The 24,341-nt window shown below is 43.5% G+C and overlaps 1 protein-coding gene and 1 long non-coding RNA gene across 4 annotated transcripts in view; one reads left to right on the forward strand and one right to left on the reverse strand.

The window, feature by feature from the left end:
* Positions 1–5: 5 nt before the first annotated feature.
* On the reverse strand, positions 6–20,496 carry LOC103881768. Its single transcript, XR_643305.4, has 4 exons — positions 19,783–20,496; positions 14,639–14,690; positions 10,423–10,583; positions 6–552 (listed from the first exon to the last, which is right to left on the reverse strand). It is a non-coding gene; the product is annotated as an uncharacterized LOC103881768 (long non-coding RNA).
* Positions 20,497–22,743: 2,247 nt separating this feature from the next.
* The window catches only part of RASSF4 (Ras association domain family member 4), a 35,377-nt gene continuing 33,779 nt past the window's right edge, over positions 22,744–24,341 (forward strand). For all 3 annotated transcript variants that reach the window (XM_009199821.3, XM_009199822.3, XM_031652375.1), the window contains exon 1: positions 22,744–22,853. The gene's annotated coding sequence lies outside the window, so the exon portion shown is untranslated. The remainder of the gene's footprint in view (positions 22,854–24,341) is intronic.

The raw sequence follows: 24,341 nt of genomic DNA on the forward strand, positions 1-24,341 counted from the left end.
GCTGGGAGTTCCAGTGACGATGCAATGGAATTCTGAGGCACCTAGGCTTCCTGGAGATTGCCATCAGTTAAGAGAGTGTCTGCTGGTGTGCAGCATTACAGGACAATTATGACCTTACCTAGGTCAGTAAAGTTCTCAAACACTCCTATGGCTACAAAACAAAAAACAAAAAGCTGGAGTGAGATCATTAAATAGGCCAGAACTTTCAACCATCAGTGGACCAAGCAAAAAAGTGGCACCTTTCTCATAAGTAGATGAGCACCACGTGTCTCCATTGATTCTCAGCCTGTGACCTCTATGACCACATCCTTGTCCAGTAGGATCCCTGCAAAGCAGATGTTGTAATGATCTGCATCCTTGCGAAGAAGCAAAGACTAGAAGGGCTGGCCCTGCTGCGATCCCCCTCCCTGTCTCAGCAGAGAGGGGAGCATTTTGTGGATGCAGAACAGAGTGACCGGTAGAAGAAACAGCAGCAGGCTGAGCACCATTCGACCTCCACTGATACACGTCTGACCTTTCTCAAGCCCCTTCGCGTCTCTGGCTCAGGTTCCCCTAGTAAGTGGGAATCACAGCAGTAACTCAACAAGACAGGGGCCAGTGCTTTTCAGAACTACAAACAAGTCACTGTGACTGCACCACATCCCTATCCCCTATGGGAGACTCGCTGTGAGGGGGCACTGAGGAAGCACCACCCTGACTTGCATCTGTGGCAAGGGCAGATCAGGTCCAAGAGCTCCTGTCTCCACTCTAGTTTCCAGGGCTAGAGCCTGGGGACGGTACAGCCCCCAACGCCTACCTCAGAGGAAAGCCATAGTGGACCCCACATTTGTTAACAGCTGCACCATGGGGGTCACACATGGGTCCTCTGTCTCCCTCTCCCATCAGCCCTAAGGTGGTTTTTTGTTTTTAGTTTTCTGAAATATCTTTATTGAGATATAATTCATATAACAAAATTCACCAATTTAAAGTGTACAGCTAGGCCAGGCGCAGTGGCTCATGCCTGTAATCCAAGCACTTCAAGAGTCCAAGGCAGTGGATCACTTGAACCCAGGAATTTGAGCCCAGCCTGGGCAACATAGCAAAACCCCGTTCCTACCAAAAGTACAAACAATTAGCCAGGCATGGTGGCACACACCTGTAGTTCCAGCTACTCAAGAGGCAAAGATGGAAGAATGGTTTGAGCCCAGGAGGTCAAGACTGCAGTGAGCTGAGATCATTCCGCTGAGATCATTCCACTGCACTCCAGCCTGGGCAACTGAGTGAGACCCTGTCTCAAAATAATCTTTAAAAATTTTTTTAAATTAAAAAAAAGGTGTACAGCTAAACAGTTTCTAGTAGATTCTTTCTTTTTCTTTTTCTTTCTTTCTTTTTTTTTTTTTTTTTGTAGATGGAGTCTCACTCTGTCAACAGGCTGGAGTGCAGTGGTGTGATCTCAGCTCATTGCATTCTCTGCCTCCAGGGTTCAGGCAATTCTCCTGCCTCAGCCTCCTGAGTAGCTGGGACTACAGGCATGCACCACCATGCCCAGACATTTTTTTTATTTTTAGTAGAGGTGGGGTTTCACTATCTTGGCCAAGATGGCCTTGATCTCTTGACTTCATGATCCACCCGCCTCAGCCTCCCAAAGTGCTGGGATTACAGGCGTGACCCACCACACCAGGCCTCTAGTAGATTCTTAAACTATGTTCATCACAATATAAATTCACATTTTCATCACCCCCCAAAGCAAACACAACCTAGCACCCATTCATACTCACTCCCTACCTCCCATCACCTGCTCTAAGCAACCATTAATCTACTTTCTGTCGTATAAATTGAACCGTATAATAGTGTTTTTTTTGTGACTTTGTTCACTTAGCATGACATTTCTGAGGTTCATCCATGTTGTAGCATGTGTCTTTATTTTATTTCGTTTCATGGCTGAATAACACTCCATTGTATGGATATACTGCCTTCTGTTTTTCCATTCATCTGTTAATGGACACTGGGGTTGTTCCCACTTTGTCCCTATAAAGAATAACACCTCTATGAACATTCATGTACGTGTTTTTGCGTGAACATCTGGTATCATTTCTCTTGGGTATAAATCTGGGAGTGGAATTGCTGGGTCATATAGTAACTCTGTGTTTAACTTCTTGAGGAAATGCCAAACTGTTTTCTAGAGGGAGTGCACCATTTTCCTTTCCCGCCAGCAGTGTATGAGGGTTCTGATTTCTCCAACTCCTTGCCAACACTTGTCATCATCTTTTTATTATAGTCATACATGCACTGTGGCTTTGTATTTCCTTAATGACGAATAGTGTTGAGTATCTTTCATGCAATTATTGGCCTTTGAATATCTTCTTTAAGAAAGTATCTATTCAAATGCTTTGCCTTTTTTTTTAATTGGGTTATTTGTCTTTTTATTTTGAGTTCTAAGAGTTTTTAATGTACTCTGAATACTATACCCTTTTCAGATACATGATTGTCAAATGTTTTCATCCACTCTGTAGGTTGTCTTTCTATTTTATTTTTTATTTTTTATTTTTTATTTTTTGAGACAACGTCTCACTCTGTCACTCAGACTGGAGTGCAGTGGCACGATCTCGGCTCACTGCAACCTCCACCCCCCGGGCTCAAGTGGTTCTCCAGCCCCCAGCCTCTCGATTAGCTGGGATTACAGGTGCATGCCACTACTGCTTGGTTATTTTTGTGTTTTTATAGAGATGGAATTTCGCTATGTTGGCCAGGCTGGTCTTGAACTCCTGACTTCAAATGATCCACCCTCTTCGGCCTCCCAAAGTGCTGGGATTACAGGTGTGAGCCACTGTGCCAGCCCTTTTTACTTTCTTGATAGTGTCCTTTGAGGAAGAAACAATTGAATTTCAGTGAAATTCAATTTATCTTTTTTTCTTTGTTGTTTATTCTTTTGTGGTCAAATCTGAGAAACCATTGCCTAACCAAAGGTTATGAAGATTTATTTCTATATTTTCTTCTAAGACTTTTATAGTTTTAGTTCTTACATTTAGATCTATAATTAATTTTGAGGTAATTGTTGTACATGGTATGAGGTAGAATCTAACTTAATTATTTTACATGTGAATATACAATTGTTACAGCACCATTTGTTGACTTGAACTGTCTTGGCCTCTTTGTTAAACATTAATAGACTGTAAATGAAAGAGTTTCTTTCTGAACTTGCAACTCTAGCCCATTGATCTATATGTCTATCCTGATGCCATTGCCACACCGTTTATTACTGTAGCTTTGTGGTAAGTTTTGAAACCAGAAAGTCTGAGCCCCCTCCAAGTTTGTTCTTATTTTTCAAAATAGTTTTGGCTATTCAGGGTCCCTGGCACTTCTATATGAATTTTAGGATCAGTTTGCCAACTTTCGCAAAGAAGAAAGCTGGGATTTTAGTAGGGATTTCTTTGACTCTGTAGATAAATTTGGGGAGTATTCCATTCCATCTGAACAATATTAAATATTCTGATCCAGGAATGTGGGGTGTCTTTCCATGTATTTAGATCTTTAATTTTTTCAACAATGTTTTGTAGTTTCCAATTGCAAGTCTCACACTTCTTTTCTTGAAATTTTTCCTAAGTGTTTTCTTCTTTTCCATGCTTTTGTGATTGGAATTGTTTTCTTAATTTCATTTTCAGATGCTAGAATGCAGAAATATGATTGGTTTTGTGTATGGATTTTGCATTTTGCAAACTTGCTGAACAAATTTAGTAGTTACAGTCTTTTTGTTTTGTATTTTGTTTTTGAGACAGGGTCTTTCTCTGTTGCCCAGGCTGAGTGCAGTGGCACAATCAAGGCTCACTACAGCCCAGACCTCCCAGGCTCAAACAATCCTCCTACCTCAGCCTCAGAAGTAGCTGGGACTACAGGCGCACACCACCACGCCTAATTTTGTACTTTTGATAGAAACAGGTTCTCACTATGTTACCTAGGTTGGTCTCAAACTCCTGAATTCAAGCAATCCTCCTGCCTCAGCCTGCCAAAGTGCCAGGATTATAGGAGTGAGCCACCATGCAGGATTATACAATCTTTTTTTAATGGATACATTGCTGTTATCTACATACAATATCATGTCATCTGCAAATATAGAAAGTTTTACTTCTTCCAATTTGGAAGCCTTTTCTTTCTTTTTCTTGCTTAATTTCTCTAGCTAGAACATCTAGTACAATGTTGAATAGAAGCAACAAGAGCCAACATCCTTGTCTTTCTCCTGATGGTTGGGGAAAGCATTTCGTCTTTCACCACTGAGTATCATGTTAGTGGTGGATTTTTCACAGATGCCCTGTATCAGATTGAGGACATTTCCTTCTACTTCCAGTTTGTTGGTGTTTTTATCATGAAATGGTACTGGATTTGTCAAATGGTCTTTCTGCACCTATTGAATTGATTATGTGGTTTTTTTTTCCTTTATTGATAAGGTTCATTACATTAATTAACTTTCAGATATTTAATCAACCTTGTATTCATGTAATGCAACCCACTTGCTCATGGTATGTAATTCTTTTACATGGTGCTGGGTTATATTTTATATATTGATATATTTTGTTGAGGATTTTTGTGTTTCTCTATATAAGGAATACTGGTCTGTTTCTGTTCTTGTGATGTCTTTGTCTTATTCTGGAATCAGGGTAATACTGCTCTCATAAAATCAAGAAATGTCCCCTTCTATTTTTTGAGAGTTCATGAGAGACTGATATCCATTTTTTGTTGTACTTTGGTAGAATTCACCAGTGAGGCCATTTGGGCCTTGGCCTAATTCAAACTCTTTACTTGATATAGAGCTTCAGATTTTTTGAAAATTTCACCTTTGAATCAGTTTCTACAGTTTGTGTCTTCCTAGAGTTTTGTCCATTTTATCTAAGTTATCTAATTTGTTGGCATAGTATTGCTTTATAATCGCTCTTATTTCCATAAAATCAACAATTATGCCTCCTCTTTTTAGTCCCCATTTTAGTAATTTAAGCCTTCTCTTTTTTCTTGGTCAATCTAGCTAAAACTGTGTCCATTTTGTCAATCTTCTCAAAGAAACCACTTGTTTTCATTGATTTCTGTTTTGTTGTTATATTCTCTATTTCATTATTTCTTTTGTAATATTTATTTTTTCCTTTCTTCTACTTACTTTGCAGTTAGTTAACTCTTATTTTTCTAGTTTCTTAAGGTGGAAAGTAGGGTTATTGGTATGAGATATGTTTGGGTTTTGTTTTGTTTTTCGTTTTTATTTTGTTTGTTTGTTTGTTTTTTGAGATGGAGTTTTGCTCTTGTTGCCCAGACTGGAGTGCAATGGCACGACCTTAGCTCATTGCAACCTCTGCCTCCCAGGTTCAAGTAATTCTCCTGCCTCAGCCTCCTGAATAGCTGGGATTACAGGTGTGTGCCACCACTCCCAGCTAATTTTTGTATTATTAATAGAGACGGGTTTCACCATGTTGGCCAGGCTGGTCTCAAACTCCTGACCACAGGTTATCCACCTGCTTTGGCCTCCCAAAGTGCTAGAATTACAGGCATGAGTCACCGCACCTAGCCATGTATTTGATAATATAGACATTTACAGCTACAAATTTTTCTCTGAGCACTGCTGTAACTGCATTTCATATGTTTTAGTATATACTGTGTTTTTGTTTTCATTCATCTCAAAGTATTTTCTATTTTACCTTGTGATTTCTTCTTTTGATATGTTGGCTATTTAGGAGTGTGCTATTTATTAGTTTATACCTATTCTAACTCAATTCCATTGTGGTTGGCAAACACACTTGGTATGATTTCAATTCTTTTAAATGTATTGGATTTGTAGTATGGCCTACCATACTGTCTACCTTGAAGGGTGTTCTACATGCTCTTAAATAGAATGTGTGTTCTCCTGTTGTTGGATGGTGTGCTTTGTAGAGGTCTGTTAAGTCTAAGTGGTTTGTAGTGTTGTTCAAGTCTTCTACATCCTTGTTGATCATCTGGTTCGTTCCACTCATTATTCAAAGTGGGGTATTGAAGTCTTTCTTATTATTAATGTGCCTGTTTCTCCCTTCAGTTCTGTTAGGTTTTGCTCGATGTGTTCAAGGCTCTAATGTTAGATGCAAGCAAGCTAGTAATTTTATATCTTCTTATGCATTGACTTTTTATTATTATGGAATGTCTCTCTTTATCTTTAGTAACTTTTTTGTTTTAAAGTCAATTTTGTCTGATATTACTGTAGCTACTCCAGTTCTCTTATGATTGCTATTTGTCCAGGAAATAGTTTTCCTCTTTTACTTTCAACCTGTTAGTGTCTTTGAAACTAAAGTGTGTATCAGGTTTTCATCTTTTACTTTTGACCTGTTTGTGTCTTTGAAACTAAAGTATGTATCCTGTAGACAACATATAGTTAAATCTTGTTTTTTTATCCAATACAGTAACCACCACCTTTTGATTTGATCATTGAATTCATTTACATTTTATGTTATTGATATGATAGGATTTATACATCCCATTTTGCTTTTATATATTGATACACAAAATATTATATATTTATGGGATACATGAGAGTATTTCTTACATGTATAGAATGTATAATGATCAAGTCAGGGTACCTGGGTTACCCATCACCTTAGATATTTATCTTTTCTATATGTTGGGAACATTTCAATTCCTCTCTGCTAGCAGCATTGAAATATACAATACATTGCTGCTAATTATAGTCACCCCACTCTGCTGTCAAACATTAGAACTTATATATATTTATATATATATATATATATATATATTCTGCCTAGCTATATATGTGACCTATTAACCAACTTTTCTTCATTTTCTCCTCTACTTTGCTTCTACTTTTCTATATATTTTGTGCATTTTTTGTTTCTGTGTTCCCCTTTTACTGCCTTCTTTTGTATAAATAAATATTTTCTAGTACAAAAATTTAGTTCCTTTTATAATTTTTAAAATTATATTTTTTAGTTATTTTCTTGGGGATTACTCTAGTGATTATAACACATGTCTTAACATATCAAAATCTACTTTAGATTTATACTAACTTAATTCCGTTGAAATATAAAAACTTTACTCCTGTATAACTCCATTCTGTCCCCAACTTTCTATCCTATCACTAATATATATTAGATCTATAAATATTACAAACCCAGAAACACATTGTTGTCATTATTACTTCTTACAATCAAGTCTTATAAAGAAGCTGAAAGGAGAAATGAATATATATCTATCACTTCTTATATTAACCTTTTTATTTACCATTTCCAGTTCTCTTCATTTCCTCCTTTGAGTTCAAGTTACTATCTGGTTTCATTTCATTTCTGCAATGTAGGTTTGTTTCCACCTGTCTCCTTTGTGCTGCTGTTGTCATTGCCTGAAGAGATTTCTTTAGTATTTCTTATTAGGTGGATATGTCTGCTAGCAACAAACTCTTTCAGGTTTTGTTTGCCTGGGAATATCTTTATTTCACCTGTGTTTCTGAAAGAGTTTTGCTAGATATACTCTTCTTGGTCAACAGTTTTTGTTTTTGTTTTTTGTTTTTCCTTTCAGCACTTTGAATGTCCTCACACTGCCTTCTGGTCTCCATTGTTTTTGATGAAAAGTCAGCTGTTATTCTCACTGGGGTTCCCTTATGTGTGACGAGTCATTTTTCTCTTACTGCTTTCAAGATTTTCTCTTTGTCTTTGCCTTTCAACATTTTTACTAAAATGTGTCTGAATATAGGTCTCTGCATTTATTCTTGAAATTAATTGAGTTTCTTTGATGTCCATATTAATGTTTTTTATCAAACTTGGGAATTTTTCAACCATTATTTCTTAGAATATTTATTCTTCCTCTTTTTTCTCTCCTCTCCTTCTAATACTTCCATTATGGATATGTTGGGGTGCTTAATAGTGTTCCACATTAGTTTGATGCTGTGTTCCTTTTTCTTCATTCTTTTTACTGTCATTCAAGTTGCATAATCTCTGTCAACTTATCTTCAAATTTGCTAATTATTTCATCTGCTACCTCAAATCTACTGTTGAGTCTCTCTAGTGAAGTTTTAATTTCATTTATTGTAATTTTCAAATCTAGAATTTCCATTGGTCTGTTTTTAAAAATAACTTATATCTCTTTTCTTTATTTGGTAAGATATAATCATACTTTTCTTTCATTCTTTAAATGTGGTTTTCTTTAGTTCTTTGAACATATTTATAACAGCTGCTTTGATGGCTTTATCAGCTAAGTTCAACATCTGGGCCGCCTCAAAAGTTGTGTCTATTGCTTGCAATTTTCCCTGTGTATCACATTCTCTCATTTAAACATTTTAGAACATAATTGGTATCAATTCTGGATACTGATTCTCCCTCCTTTTTCACCTGCTCTCTTGTTATTGTTTGTTTATTCATTTGTTTGTTTATTGACTGGTATAGGCTAATTCTATAAAGTCAGTCACTTTTTCCCCAATGTTCAGCTTCTGAAGTCCCTGCCCCCTGTCCTTATCTTTTAGACTGGTTACCTCAGAATTTCTCCTGGGTCAGCATAAGCCATTTATTGATCAAAAGTTGTGATTAAGCTCCCTTAACCGGTAAGATACTTACCTTTTAAGTAAGCATCTAACTAGGGGCATGAGGCTTGGAGGCCTCTACCAAAATTCAAAGAGGTTGCATTTATTCCTACATTCATCTAGGGACCAGTAGCTTGGATGTCTCTTCTCTGATCACTTCTAAGAGGGCACAATCTTGAACCTACAAAACTGTGATCTAGACTGCCTGAGATGTATGTGATTTTATTTTTTTGGCCTAGCTTTCTAGGAGTTGCCCCAGTCTAGTGTTTGGTCAGAGCATGTGCTTAAGCCCCTTGTGCCAGTGAGGCATCTACACTTTTTTTAATGGATTTGTGTGTAAATTGGGAAGTGTCTTCAAGTTGCCCCACATTCTGCTCTGATTGCTTCTGAGTGGGTACAGCCTAGTATTTGCCCAGCCTTCCCAATTCCCATAATTGACTGTGATGCCAAGAGGGCTCTTGGGATCTTGGCTGTCTCTTTTCCCAGTTATTTGTTAAATTTCTGGTTGTCCTGCCCTTTTGTTTTTTGCTACCAGTTTCACGGAGTTATGAGCACTCTTCTAATTGCTCTCCCCAAGATATTCATTGTTTTCAATAACAGTATGATGCACAAAATTATCCACATCCTGTTCTGAACAAAATCCTTCCTCTCAGGCAGAGCTATAAGCTCTTCATTCTTACTGTCTGCTTTCTCCCCGGGTAGAATGTCTGCAGCACTGCACAGGAGCTGGGAGTGGGAATAACTACCTGTTTCCCTGGAGTGACATCTCTACTCTACAGGTAGGTACTAGAGGAAGTGACACCTCTGCTCTACAAGTAGGTAATAGGGAAGTGGCCCCTGGTATTCTCAGCTTGACCCTTTCATTATGGAATCTCTGCCCTAGGAGTGAGTTGGGGTGGAGTAATTGAGGCTCCAGTATTCTCAACCTGTTGCTCTTGCAATAGAGCTTCTGCTAAATGACTCGGTGCTCAGAAGAGAAAGTAAACCTCAGTCATCTTGGCCGTGCCTCCCTAGAATAAAGCTTCTGCAACACAGGGCCAAGCGGGATGAGAAACACCAGCCTCTTTCCCCTCCCAGAGTGAAATTATGGCCTAGACTGAGAGCTATAGGGAGAGGAAGCCCCTGTGTTCTTGCCCACACCTGCCCAGAGTAGAGCCCTTAGAGCAGAATTTCCATAAGGCACAGCTGAGAGAGGGTAGGGGAGTGGGTTACGGTTCAAATGCTATGGACTCTCCCTCACTGTTTTTACCAAAATTTAGTAGATTTTCTTAAATGAATGTTTCTCCATTTGCTGTGTGCCCTTAGGACATATTCCAGAGATTTAAATGAATTAATATTTATCATTTTCTCCAGTAAAATAGTTGTTTTGCTAGAAAATGGGGCATCTGAGCTACTGAGTCATAAAGTACCACTTCTAATTTTTACTTTTTTACCATGACCATGAGGAAATGGAAGGCACTGATGAGAACTTTGACCATCAAGTACACAAGACCTAGGCTTGAGCCCTATATCTACCCTTCACCAGCTGTGTGGCCAGCTGGTGGAACTCCTCTGAGCCTTTGTTTCTCCATTTATAAAGAAGCAATAATAATAGTACTGACCTCCACAAATGGCTGAGAATTAAATATGATGACATAAGTGAAGTATTGGCAGGATCCTCCCAGCCCCGGAATGCTTCTTTCCTGAGACATTGGCGCCTACAGCTGCTCTGGGGCCATTTGCTCCCTTCTTGCTGGGATGCAGCTCTCTCTGCAGGCTGGAAGTCACGCTCACCAAGCCCTATTTGCTGCTTTCAGCTCAGCCTAAAGCTCATACCTTGCTGATGGCATGTTTGCCTGAGAAACAAACTTCATCTCCTTTTCCTGGAATTCAACCCCATCTCACTCCTTGCCAATCTCTCAAAGAGAACTTACTCTTTGGTATGTCCAAATGGGAAAATTTCTTGCTCCATTCCGTGTGTGCCCAAGATTTCAAGCTTTCTCTGCAAGCTGGTCACCCATCCAGCTGTCTTCTGTCCCTCAAAGACCCAGGCTCAGCTGCTAGCCTGCTGGTGAACAGTCAGCTGTTTGACTACCTGGAAAGGGGAGCAAAAGGGTAGTATTCTCGGGAGATAAAGAGGAACTGTCTCTGTTGGCCAAAATGGGGATTTCCCATGGGACTTGCTTGACTGGCTGAATGTCTTGTCATTGTCCAGAGAACAAGGAAGAACTGAGTCACGACCTTTGCACAAAAGAGAAGAGGTATTTCGAGAAGCCAAGTTGCAGTTAAGTGGAATGTTATTCCCTGAGTTTCCCATTATGACAAGGGTGAGACAGCTGCCAAGAAAGAATAGCAGCATCCAGGAAGTCAAGAGTTCAGGAGTATGGTCCCACTTGACTCTACTGGGATTTGGAGCCTTGGGTCATTCCTCACATGCAACCCAAGGGATGAGGCCATCCCAAAAGGTCCTGCCAGCTCCAAGCCTCAGGGATGCCCAGCTGTGCACATTACCAGGGAGCATTTGCCCAAACTTAAGAGCAAGCCCAAGGAAAATCCAGCACTGAGTCTAAACAAATGCCGTGCAATTCTTTTTACAGTATGAGCTTCTGGAAAGCTTGCATAGTCTCAGGACAGGGATCTGGAGGAAGTGGGGAGCATCAGAACCAGAGAAGGTTGTACTGGGAATAACTGGGGCAGGAGCAAGAGCCCATCTAAGGAGATGTTTACCACCTCACTGATATGCAAGCCTCTGTGAGTTTCAAATCAAATTTCCCTTTAAAGAGCAGATAAAGAGTAAAGCAAGTGGGCCATGCCTTTGATTATTCATTTGTCCCTAAATAGGTGCTTCTACCTGAGGCTGCACATGCTCCACCAGGGGTGAGGGTGCCACCAGCCCACTATAGCTTCAGTTTCCAGCTTCCAGGAAACTGGGAGGTATTTCAGGCCCTGAGTCTTGAGTTCCTCTTTCCACATTGAAACATGTTCCTTTCTTTTAAACCAGCAGCACCAGCATAAACTTAGGAATAGGTTGCTAAGGGCAAAAGTCAGTTTAACTCAGCAAACGTTTATTAAGCACCTACTGTGTGGACCAGGCATCACACAAGGTGCTGGGCTGAAGGGGTGAGTCTGGCATGCTGTGTGCTCTCTAGACAAGCCAAATGTGTGACTGACATGAGGCAGATATGGCACTACAGTAAAATCACAAACAGTGTGCTATGTGAGAGGAAGTCAGGCAGAGCGAAGTCTGGGAAGGTAGATTTGAGCTGAGTTTCAGAAGCAGAGCTAGAATCTTATCATGCACATCATTGTCTATCTTGGGACAAAGGAAGCATGGCCAAGTCCATCAGAGTCTGAAGCAGGTGGATTTATTTTCCATACATAACAAAGAAGGTGTTTGTGTAGTACAAAGAATATAAGACAAGCAGGCGTACCAACAATGATGATAACCAGAGAGAACTGAGACCTCAGTGGATTCAGTGCTTACTTGCTCCATCTCCTCCAATCCCCAGAGCCTGTGAGGCCAGGTCTCTTACAGCTCCATTCCATAGATGGGAAACCATAGTGCATGGTAATTTGCACACAGCTAGAAACAGGTACAGCCTGTATTCATTCCAGGCTCAGAGCAGAGATTCTTAATGCCATCAGGAAACCAAGGTCTGAGGCTGGCCACAGACCTCACCTGCCCTATGGCCTGGGCCTCTCTCCTCTCATCATCTGAACAAAGGGGATTTTGACCAGGTGACCCCAAAGGTTCTGTTTCGCTCAGTTCGGGCTGCCATAACAAATACCATACACTAGGTAGCTCAAACAACAAACATTTCTTCCTCACAGTTCTGGAGGGGAGGCTAGAAGTCCAAGATCAGGATGCCAGCATGGTCAGGTTCTAGGGAGTGCTGGCTTCCTGGGTCATGGACAGCTGCCCGTTTGTTATAGTCTCACTTGGGGGAAAGAAGACATCTCTTGTGTCTCTGCTTACAGAAGCACTAATCCTATGCAGGAGGGTTCCATGCAAATGATCCAATCACTCTGCAAAGGCCCTACCTCCTAACACCAACACACTGGGGATTAGAGCTTCTACATATGAATTTAGGGGAACACAATTCAGTCCATAGCACGTTCCCTCCAGCTAAGTCACCTGGGATGCTAAGTGTTCAGGGTGGGGTGTGGCAGTGCAGAAGAAGAGGAGGAAAACGTGGCTGATTGATGCGGGGGATAAAGGAAGCACAAGAAAGGGGAGCGCTAGCTCAGGTGGAGAAGGCAAACAGAGCCACTCCCCACTTTGGTTGTGACTGCTGCTGACTTCATTCTCGCCTTTGTGCAACCCTTACTCAGAGGCCATTTCCAATATGAGCACTAAGCAACCCGCACCCAGACATACAGTGCCAGGAGGAGTGGGCTCTACCTGCCCTTGGCGTGGCCCACACTGTGCTGCTCACACTGCTGGAGGCCTAGTGCCCTTTGGGTTTTCCCTGAGTGGCTGATAGTTCCTGAGTGGAGCTAGGCCCCAGCAGAGCCTGGGAGCTGTGCCAAGCTCTCCCACCAGGCCCCAGCCCTGCCACCTCCAAGACCAGAAAAAGAATCCTAGCCTCAGCGGGGTCTCCCCAACACCATGCAGGTAAGAAGTGGCCAAGAAAATGTCACCTTAATATTCAGGAACACAGCATGGACATCCAGGCTGCTCCTCAGTTTTCTTCTAAGGGCCCAGGTCTCCTGTTATTCTTGCTTGCTGTGCTCCAATGCCTGGGACTTACAAAGAAGGCTGGCAAACAGAGTCCGCCACCACTCAGCCTCCAAAAGCCTCTTGTGCCCTGAGCCCATTGCTCACTGCCACCTCCCCAAACCTCCAGCGGCCCATGGGGGCTTTTCTGGCCTCAGGCCCAGCTGCTGCTCTCCCCTTCACCAGAGCATTTTCAGTTCCCATTTCTCTAGTCTGAGTGGCCCCCTGTGCTCCTGGCCATACTCCTTCTATCTCTCCCCATCTCTGGGTCCTCTCCCAGCTGCCCCAAACCTCACTCCTCATGCACGGTGGTCTCCAGAGGAGCTGCTCTCCAGGATTTTCATCTCTCCAGCCTGTTCCCTTTCTCCCTCTTGAGACCTAGCTCACACTTTGCAGGCCGTGATCTTGCCCCTGGAATAGACCCCCTCAGCTGCTGGGATGCTGCAGCGTTGTGGCAGGCATTGCAGGGCTTCTTCCACAGGACACTATTGACCCCCTGCTTTCTGATGGAGCCTGAATTGTCCTGGCTCATGTACCTTCCTCCTCTTGGCCAGCCATGTCCTGCACTGGGTCAGTCACAGTGGTCTATACTCCCCAAGGTGCCTGCACCCTAGCCCTGGCCAATGGGAAGAAAGGGAAGGTGACGGGGAAGCTTCTGGGAAAGGTTTCCTTCCCTCAGTACTAAAAGGATCCCCAGGTGGGGCACCGTGGCTCACACCTGTAAACCCAGCACTTTGGGAGGTCAAGTCAGGAGGATTGCTTGAGCCCAGGAGTTTGAAACCAGCCTGGACAACAAAGTGAGACCCCATTTCTACAAAAAATTAGCCAGGTGTGGTGGTGTGTACCTGTGATCCCAGCTACTTAGGAGACTGAGGTGGGAGGATCACCTGATCCTGGGAGGTCAAGGCTGCAGTGAGTTGTGATCGTGCCACTCACTCCAGCCTGGGCAACAGAGCGAGACCATGTCTCAAAAAATAAAAGAAAAAAAGGAGCCTCATTGGAACACACTCTTCCTCTTCTTCCCCTGAATGTGGGCGTGTCTGAGGGAAAGCACAGAAATCATTTGCAAATATCAAGGAGAATTAAACCAATATGCTGAAGATGGCAATGAGCAAAGATGGAAAGAACTTGGGTCCTTCGAGATGACTTTGAGACATTGAATAAACTAAATCTAGAGCTACCCATTGCTGGGGATTTTTATTATGTGAGGTCATAAAATCCCCATTGTTTGGGTTTTTTATTCCTCACAACTAAAAGTATCCCAGTCCGTGGTGTCACTTATCCATCCCCTTCACCATGTTTGGCAGGGAGAAAAGATCACTGCCAAAGGGAGATGTCATACAAACTCTTCTTCACCTGTGGCCCAAATGGGGCCCTCTGCTTATTTTTGTAAATAAAGTTTTATTGGAACACAGCCACACTCATTCACTTACATATTTCCTATGGTTGCTTTTGCTTGAGCAGTTGCAAGAGAGATAGTGCGACCTGCAAATAAGAAAATATTCATTATCTGGCCCTTTACCAAAGATGTTTGCCAATCCCTAAGTTTGATTCATTAGACCAATGGAGTAGCAAAAATTTCTCAAACATTGCCACAGGTTGCACAGGTAGATGAAATCCCAGGAAAAAGAGGCACCATTACATGCTAAGGAGCCTCGGAATGCCCTGACATCAAGCCATGCTCTGCCACAGAGTCTATCCTGATAAAACATGAATATGAGCTGTGGGTCAAACTCTCCATGCTTACTGGTTGTGATGGTTAATTCTAGGTGTCCACTTGGTTAGCCTATTGTGTGTTTGATCAAACACCAGTCTCGATGTCACTGTGAAGGTATTTTTTTCAGAAGACACATACATATAAATCAGCAGACTTTGAGTAATGAAGACTTCCCTTCGTAATGTGCGTGGGCTTCATCCAATCAACTAAAGGCTTTAAGAGCAAAGATTGAAGTGCCTGAAAAAGAGGCGACTGTGCCTAAAGACTGCAGCATAGAAACCCTGATTCAGTTTCCACCTTGCTGGCCTGCAGATTTCAGACTCAACGCTGCAACATCAACTAACCTAAATCTCTAGCCTGCTGGGATCAGCCCAGCAGATTCTGAACTTGGCAGCCCCACAATTACATGAGCCAAATATTCCTTATAATCTATCTAGCTAGCTATATAGTGAGCTACCTAGCTAGCTACACCCATCTCTTTCTTGAACTCATGGGAGATATATATAAACACATATACTGTTTCTCTGGAATAACCCTGATTAATCCACTAATCATTCTAATTCTGTCTCAGCTGTAAAGTCGACAGCTTATTCATTATTTTGAGAGCATTAGTTTTCAAGGTGAAAAGCCAGAGATGATCTCCAAATGAGACAAAACTTAAGAACAATTTGCAATTACATAGCTCTATCCTTTCTTAAACACAAGTCCTTAGTTCACAGTTAGGAAGACTGGGAAGGCAGCTTGGGCATGGGCAGCCCCCATCAAACGGGAGGCTTAACAGAGGTGGCTTTGATGGCAGGCTGGGAGGTGAGGTCAACTCAACTGAACACAGGGTTAACAGGTCACGTCTAGCTAGCTGCGGGCCAGCTTGGCCCTTCCCCCTTGGGGAATGTTTTACATTCCTTGGAAGCTGCATACTTGAAAGAAAGAGAGAGGACAGAGCTTCCCTCCAGGACATGGCAGCAGCCACACTGTCTGGCTGGTGGATTTTCCCAGAATGCCCTGAGGATGGTGTGTTTTAAAACGTGCAGTCCCGGAGCTGGACAGATCGCCCTTGTTTGTGCATCTGTGCTGTGCCCTCTCAAGGTTCCTTTCCTTTTCCATCTGGGAGGTCTCCACTTCCTTTGGCTGTTTCACATCCTGGCTTGAGGGAAGGTCCTGATCACTTACTAGTTCACAGCCTTGCATCTCAGTCATATCTCACTATTCATAGGAATTCTGGAGCCCAAGCTGCAACACCAGGCTCTTTGTGGAGGAAAATCCATTTTTAAGACATTCTCCTTTGAGAAGCGCTGTCCTTCTGTAAACCCTCCTACACTGAACTGTTTTGTGCCTACTTTCCTTTCACAGTGCTGCTGTTTGTTAAATGATCAAAATATTGAACAACATAAAGTCACTTTCTGATGTTGTTAAAATTAGAGTTATATTGAAAATTTAGTTTGTTCAGGAGTCTTGCCATAATATTTTTGTCTTTTTTAAGATGATTTTAAAATCACCATAATTATTTTTGTCTTTTTTTAAGATGTTATCAACTCACAGCAGTTACAACGTCCATTAATAACAATCAGCTTACCAGCTGCCCCACACTGTCTGGGCCCCACAGGAGAACAGCCCAAGGCAATATTGGAGGGTGGTGAAGTGTGGATGGGTGGGGAGGTGACAGTCCTGGGGAGGCAGGGGCAGCCTAGGAAGGTGGAGAGATGTCCTTCTCCAGCCTTCCAGCTTGTTCTGTTGGATAAATCTATATCTATATCTAGATAGATAGATAGACAGATAGATAGATAATAGGTAGATAGATATTTCCAGTAGCTTGAAGATAGGGAGGTGAGGATAAAGGGAAAAAGCTATTGGCTCATCAAAAAACCAGGCCTAGTTATGTTCTCTGCATGTGGGCTTTCAGACCATCCTTGTCCTCATAAATGTATTTGGAGTAGACATGTGTCAGACAGCTCATCCTTTTCTCAGAGACAAAGTAGAGAAAGTGATTGAGCCAAGCACTTATTTTTTCCCCAAAAGGAAGTTTCAGCAGCAGTTTTTAAAAGAAACCCTATGCTCACACACTTATTAGTTCTGCAGGGTAGGATGCAAAGGGTTTTCTAAAGCATAATTGTAATGGAAAAATAATACATAAAATCTTGCATTTGTGTGTGTGTGTTTAACAAGAAGGCACTTATGCAGCATATATCATTAAACTGTATGTACACTTGGAGAATAAATTATCATTTCTAGTCTGCCTCTGGTATGGGTTGAAGAGTAAAATATATCTACCTAAAGTTATTATTTATATGCTAACAAATGGAGTTAATCAAAACTATTTCATGTAGAAAGAAAAGATAAGTGGTATGCAGATTTTTTGAGAATTCACTGAAAATTGATGGTAGATACAAAGTCTTCTGTATATTAAGATCATGCAACAGGATGACCTCATTGCTCAACGATTTCACCAAAGCAAACAGAGCAAGAAACGTTCTGTATGTGGTCTCTTCCTGCCAAGCACACACAATCATCAACTGTTTTCTAAAGAATACACATTTGGAATCACACAGACTTTTTGAAAAATTGATTGAAAAGGTCATTTGTGGTAGGGCATGGTGGCTCATGCCTGAATTCCCAGCACTTTGGGAGGCTGAGGCAGAAGGATCATTTGAGTCCAGGAGTTAGAGACCAGCTGGGCAACATAGAGATACCCTATCTCTATAAAAAAAACTTAAAAATTAGCTGGGTGTAGTGACACATGGCTATAGTCCCAGCTACTCAGGAAGCTAAGGTGGGAGGATTGCTGGAGCATAGGAGGTCGAGGTTGCAGTGAGCTGTGACTGTCACTGCACTCCAGCCTAGGGGACAGAGCAAGCAAGACCTGCCAAAAAAGAAGAGAGAGAGAGAGAGAGAAAGGAAGGAAAGGAAAGGAAAGGAAGGAAAAGAAAAGAAAGGAAAGGAAAGGAAATATGCCGAGGCTGAAAAAGAAAGAATGAAATGAAGGAAAGAAAGAGAATGAAAGAAAGAAAGAGGAAAGAAAGAAAGAAGGAAAGAAAAGAGGAAGGAAGGAAAGAAGGAAGGAAGGAGGGAGGTGGAAGGAAGGAAGGAAGAAAGAAAGAAAGAAAGAAAGAAAGAAAGAAAGAAAGAAAGAAAGAGAGAAAGAGAAAGGAAGAAAGTGAGAAAGAAAGAAAGAAGGAAAGAAAGAAGGAAGGAAGGAAGGAAGGAAGGAAGGAAGGAAGGAAGGAAGAAAGAAAGAAAGAAAGAAAGAAAGAAAGAAAGAAAGAAAGAAAGAAAGGAAGGAAGGAAGGAAGGAAGGAAGGAAGGAAGGAAGGAAGGAAGGAAGGAAAGAAAGAAAGAAAGAGAAAGGAAGGAAGGAAGAAAAGAAAGAAAGGTAGAAGTCATTTGTTTTTAATGTAATGTTGGATACAATGAAGGGGAAAAAATCACATAAAGTCATCCATAAAAGACCTTAAGGAATCAATCAGATCAATTAGAAATTAATTCAAAATCCCATTTACTGTCTTAAGAGAATGGTTTGAAAATGGTTCTCATTATTAATATCATTTACATCAAGATATATAAACCTATTTTTCAGGCCTCAAAAATCTAAATTACATCTCAACAACACGTGATTGTACCCAGCCTTTTCACCCTGGGAGCACCAAAGGGAAGAAGGTAATTTTTCGGTCTTTTGGAAGCTGAGCCCTGGTGCCAAGATGCCTCAAGCCAAAACCACACAGAACAGCCTGCCTGACAGACGGGCCGGGTAGGCTTTATCAGGCTTTTAGGTTCTTATGAGCTTCCCTACTTGCAAATCAAACATAAATTTGTCCTTTGTGGCTCTTTCATAAAAACATTGGCTCGTGAGTGTTTCCATTTGTCTTTTTATGGATCTTACAAGCCAGTCCGAACTGTTTGCAGAATAACAGCATTTCCTAAGTCTTTCTGAGGTAGGAAGGCCAAAAAGAATGCAATTGCCCACGATGAACAGGACGCCCTGCTCACTTAATGGACTCCCAAAGGCCTCCTTTACTGGGGTGGCGCCCTGGAGCAAGAAGTCTTGCAGGAACTTCTGTGTGGCCTTGGCTCCCCTGAGACCCAGTGTGTTCCATTAGAGGTAGATGTTGTTTTCCCTCACTCCCGGGTGGTACAGACACCACCACATGGGGCCACCAGGCACAAACCTGGACTCTACTGCTATCTGTACGTGTCATATGGAGGGGGATCTCGGCCTCCCTGAGTCTGTTTTCTTACCTGAATCTGGCAAAAAGAAAAAAAAAATCAATCATATATCAAATATTGATTAAACACTGTAACAATTCAGACAGAATCAGCGTTTAAGGAAGCATAGTGTCCCTTCCTCTAGGAGCTCATGATAAAGAGCTGGAATATACAGCACGCCAGAGTGGTACGCGTGGGTCAGGGAGGGGCATTTTACAGAGGGCCCAGGGAAGGCCTTAAAAAGGAGGTGATTTGTGATTAAAGACCTGAAGGAGGGGAAGAAGGGGAAGGAGGGAGCGCTGCAGACATCTGGGGAAAGAGCCCTCCATGGGAAGGCATGACCCTGACAGGAACAGGCTGGGTGTGTGGGAGAAACAGTGTGATCAGAGCAGGAAGAAGGAGAGGCAGTAGGAGGAGATGAGGTCAGAGAGACAATTAGGGGACAAGATCATCTAGGAAAGGGGTTGGCACACTATATATAGCCCTGCCATCCATTTTTTAGAATAGTTTTATGAGAACCACAACCATGTCCTTTCGTTTACATATTGTTTATGGCTACTTTCAAACTACCCCAATAGTGGTGAGTAGTTGTGACACGGACCATTTAGCCCACAAAGCCTAAAATATTTACTATCCAGCACTGTACAGAAAAGGTTTACCAACCTCTGCCTTGAAGAAATAGGAGCTAATTTTTCTCCATGGTAGGGAGTCTGGAGTAGGCAGTGCAGGGATAGTGCAGAAGCTCCATGATGTTAAGAAGGATCCAGACACCTTTGATCTTTATGCTCTGCCAGCCTCAGCATGTGGACATGTTGCATTATGATCTCAACGTGGCTGCCAATGCTCCAGATATTACATATCATGTACTCATTTGAGACAGGCAGGCAGGAGAGACATCTGTTCTTTCTACCAGGAAAGCAAAAGTTATCTTCACCATCCCTCAGATCTCTCCTCCCCCAGCACACTTTCCCCTGTCTCTGTGTCCAGAAGTAGGTCTCATGGTCACCTCTAGCTTCACTGAAAAAAGCTATGAAAAGGATTGTCAAGACTTAGACAGCTGTTTTTTTTTTTTTTAACTGTAACCCACAGTAAGAATGCAAACAAAAAGTTCCACAAAACACAACTTATATTTACTGTTTGTGCTGTACACTGATATTTTCCCTTGCATTTGTTTAAGTACTAGTCACATCATCAACTAAGTTAATTTCATGACCCACTGTTGGGTTGTAAGTAGAGTATGAAAAATACAAGTGGGCATGAGCCATAACTAGGGGCTGGCATGTTGCTGCTACAGACAAGTTGGTTTTTCTCTCTCCTTTCCCTCCCTCTTTCCCTCCCTCCCTCCCTCCTTCTCTCTTTCCTCTCTTCCCCTTTCCCTCTTTCCTCCCTCCCTCCTTCCTTCCTTCCTCCCTCTCTCCCTCCTCGATCTTTCCCTCCCTCCCTCCCTCCCTCCCTTCCTTCCTTCCTTCCTTCTTGTCCTTTTCCTTCTTTCCTATCTCTCTTTCTTTTTTGCAAAGAAGGAAGTGGATATTGGCTGGCAACCGACACGATCGGCAGCCTCCACCATAAGTGAGCTGGAGAACACACCCAGTTCTATTGAACCCTGAAAGAAAAGGTGAACCCTCCTTCTGAGGGAACTGAGGATGCTGACAATGGACACTTGTGTCCGATGTAAAATTCCAGCACTCGCAGCCATGAAAGAAAATAACAATGTGTCCTTTGCTGCAGCATGGATGCAGCTGGACACCATTATCCTAAGCGAACTAATGCAGAAATAGAAAATCAAACACCACATGTTCTCACTTACAAGCAAGAGCTAAATATCGGGTTCACCGAGACATAAAGAAAAAAACAATAGACACTGGGGACTCCAAAAGTGGAAGGGAGACAGCGCGGCAAGGGGTGAAAAACTTCCTACTGGGTACTACGCTCACTATCTGGGTGACAGGATCAATAGAAGCCCAAACCTCAGTACCACACAATATACAATTGTAACAAACCTGCACATGTATCTCCTAAATCTAAAATAAAAATGGAAATTTAAAGAAATGCAAGGAGTAACACCAACTGCCCAGGAGTGCTGAGGGAATTGCATGGGATCCCCAATGTAAAGCACTAGCATAGTGTCTGAGCCGCAATAGGTGCACAGGACACATGGGCTTGCTGTCCCAAACCCAGTCCTCACTCAGAGCCACTCATGGCCCTGTGAACAGCATTAACTAGGTCAGAGAGAATGATTCACACTCGAGTTCCGGAGAGCCCAGGGAAACTGTTATATCACCCTGTGCTATGTTTACTTCTCCTATCAGGAGTGATTAAATTCTTAGGATCTCATGCTCAGAGGTTGACAGCTATATTGAATTTTACCCACTGTTTTAAAAAACCTTTGGAAGCACCCAATTATTTGTCTCAGCTTTGATGAGGGCTGTGGAACAGCAAATGTGTCATGACAAGTCATCAACCACAGGGACCCTCAGAGCTATCAAAGCATGGGCCATTCTCCAAAAATTCAAGCAAACGCAGAAATGGGAGGGCCCCTGAACCGGGTATCTTCAGTCCTGTCACTTTTTGCAGGTGGAGGTTGCAACATAAGTCATACAGCAGCCATGTAAGCATTAGCAAAGGCCCTCTAAGTCAGGGTTCAGGGACCCATGAGACTCAAATTCCAGGTTGATTTTGGTGCATGTGGCCACCTGCGTTTTCTAGAAGATACATATCAGATTCTAAAATGGCCATGAAACCCTAAAAATATTAGGAAACGCATGTTGAATGAAACTGAAATGATTTATGTTAGGGGTGGGAGAGAACAGGTCCGGAGGTCAGAGCTGGGAATGGTGAGATAAAGCAGAAATTACAAATGTTTTCCATCAACCCCATGCCCTGCCTTGCCACCCCCACGCCCCAGAAACACTGAACTGTTTCCAGTTCCCCAAATGGCCTGTGGTTTTCTGTCCTCTCTGCCTCCGTGCTGGCAAACCTTCGTCCAGGAGGCAGTGACTGGGAGAGAAAGACTAACTTCTTCTTATTCACCAGATCGGATTTCTTAAACGATAAGAAGTTCAAAGTGGCCATGCCAAGCAAACAGCCAGACTGTACAAAGGTGCCCCTAGAGCAATAAATAGCAAATGCTCCGGGCTTTAGTGATAAGCCTCCCCAGACTCCAAGCCCCACCAGGCATGCAGACAAGTGACTGCAGTGATTGCAGCGCCTGCGCAGCGGCCTTTGTTGGAAGTCCAGGAGTCCGCGTTACCCCGCAAAGTCCCTGGCCGCCGCCCGCACACCGAACCCCTCGGGGCTGAGTCGGACTGCTTTCTCCGCGCGTCCCGGGACGCCCTCGGGAACTCAGGAACGCGCCGCGCGCTGAGCAATGGCCTGGGGACACCTGGCAGGTCACAGGCCCCTAACCTTCCCCGCAGCCCCTCCGCCACCTCCCGGCTCCCAGACCTTACCGGTGTTCTCGGGGCGGGGCGAAGCGGGGCGTACGGGGCGGTGCCATTGGCCGGTGCGGAGTGAGGGGCGTGCCCGGGGCGGGACGGAGAAGCCGGGGCGGCACCATTGGCCGTGCAGGGCAAGAGGCGGGGAGCGGGGCGGGGCGAGGGTCGAGGGGCGGGGCGCTGGGCGGGCCTAGTCCCGAGGACCTGAAGCCGGGGGTCGGCAGGCGCTGCGGGGGCAGCTCTGGTGCAAGCGACGGCACGACACATGCAGTGGCTTCTGGACTGCGCGATGACTGAACGGTGAGTGACGAACAAGCAGGAGAGTGCTTGGGCGTCCATGGACCATCCCCTCCGACCCAGGACTGCCACCAGGCAGGGACGCTGAAGCCTGGGCACTTGTGCCCTTCGGCCGCAGCACACAGGGTCCCTCCCCCTGCCAGCCTGGCGCATTGCGGGCCTCGGGCTCATTACTGAGAGTGGGCACTGCGCCTGGCACCTCTGTTAAGCACTTTAGGGGCTACAACCTGAGCACGACAGGTGAGCGCGGCCACTGGCTACACCTTTTTTGTTCACCTTGTCCTTAGCCAGTTTCCTAGAAGTACTGATCCTAGAGTTGGGGAGAGAGCCTAGAGGCCTCTGGCACAACTCCGATTTTACTGATGGAAATCGAATGCCTAGATAATAGCAGCAGGGGTCTGTCTCACAATCGCTGTCTGTAGAGGGCTTGCCTTGCTCTGGGCCAAGTGCTTTAACACAGTATGCCTCTTACTCCTCACAGCAAGTGAGAGTCCTACTTTCGTTATCCTGTTGTCAGATGAGAAAACTGAGGCTTAAAGAGTTACAAAATTGTCCACCTTTACCGGATGAGTTGGTGATGTAGTCAGGATTTGAACCCTGGGCTTGCTGTGCCGCTGGGTCTCTTATTCTTCACCCCTAGTCTCCCGAGCTCATCTTGCCTGCTGCCCTGCTCTTCTGGGCTCCTGACTCCAGACCCGTCCTGCACTTCCCACTTCCAAAAGATGCCTCAGTGTTTTCATTAACCTTGCACAGCGGAGGGAGGGAGGCCTCCTCTCACACCAGAGTCAGTGCCCAGGCCAGGGCCAGCACTTTCTTAAAACACAGTAAGGAGAGCTTCAGGAGCCCCATTTCACAGAGGAATTAAATAAGGTCGCACAGCAAATAAGGGCTGGGCTTCTGGAATTTGAACCCAAGCAGGTTAGACTACAAAGCTATGCTGTGCACTCACAGAAGAGCCCCTCGCTGGCTTTGCTGTAGTTTAACTGCCTACAGTACTAAGGTGTCAATCAGGATTTGTTGCCAAAATCCATTTTTTTAAAAAAAAAGTTAGAAATGAATTGGTGAAGTAACAGGTAAATGTAGACCTTCCTGCCTTCTGTTCCTCTGTGTGGTTCCTTAGCTACTGCTGCCAGGACAGCAGGTTAGGGGAGAAGATAGGAGGGAGAGGGTCAGAGGAGAAAGAGGAAAGGAGAGAAGAGAAGAGATGAAACTCATTAAACTTAGGTTTAAAAAAATGCTCCCAGAAATTGTCATGGGCTGTTTCAGCACTTTGTCAGTGTATGGGAAGGCTGTTGTCGTTAGTTCTAGCCATAATTCTTTCTATGTGTAGCGCTGGTGATTTGACAATAAAAATGTTGATGCCACAGATTAAAGTGTCTATCTGAAACTCAGGAGATGGGGCTGTATTTCCACCATGAAGCTCCAGTGGGTGGCCTGGAGGTCGAGAACAGAATCAATGTCCAGGGTCCCCCTGGGTCAGGACCAAGTGGA

This window comes from Papio anubis, chromosome 11 (assembly GCF_008728515.1).
Source record: "Papio anubis isolate 15944 chromosome 11, Panubis1.0, whole genome shotgun sequence".
Classification (NCBI taxonomy): Eukaryota; Metazoa; Chordata; class Mammalia; order Primates; family Cercopithecidae; genus Papio; species Papio anubis.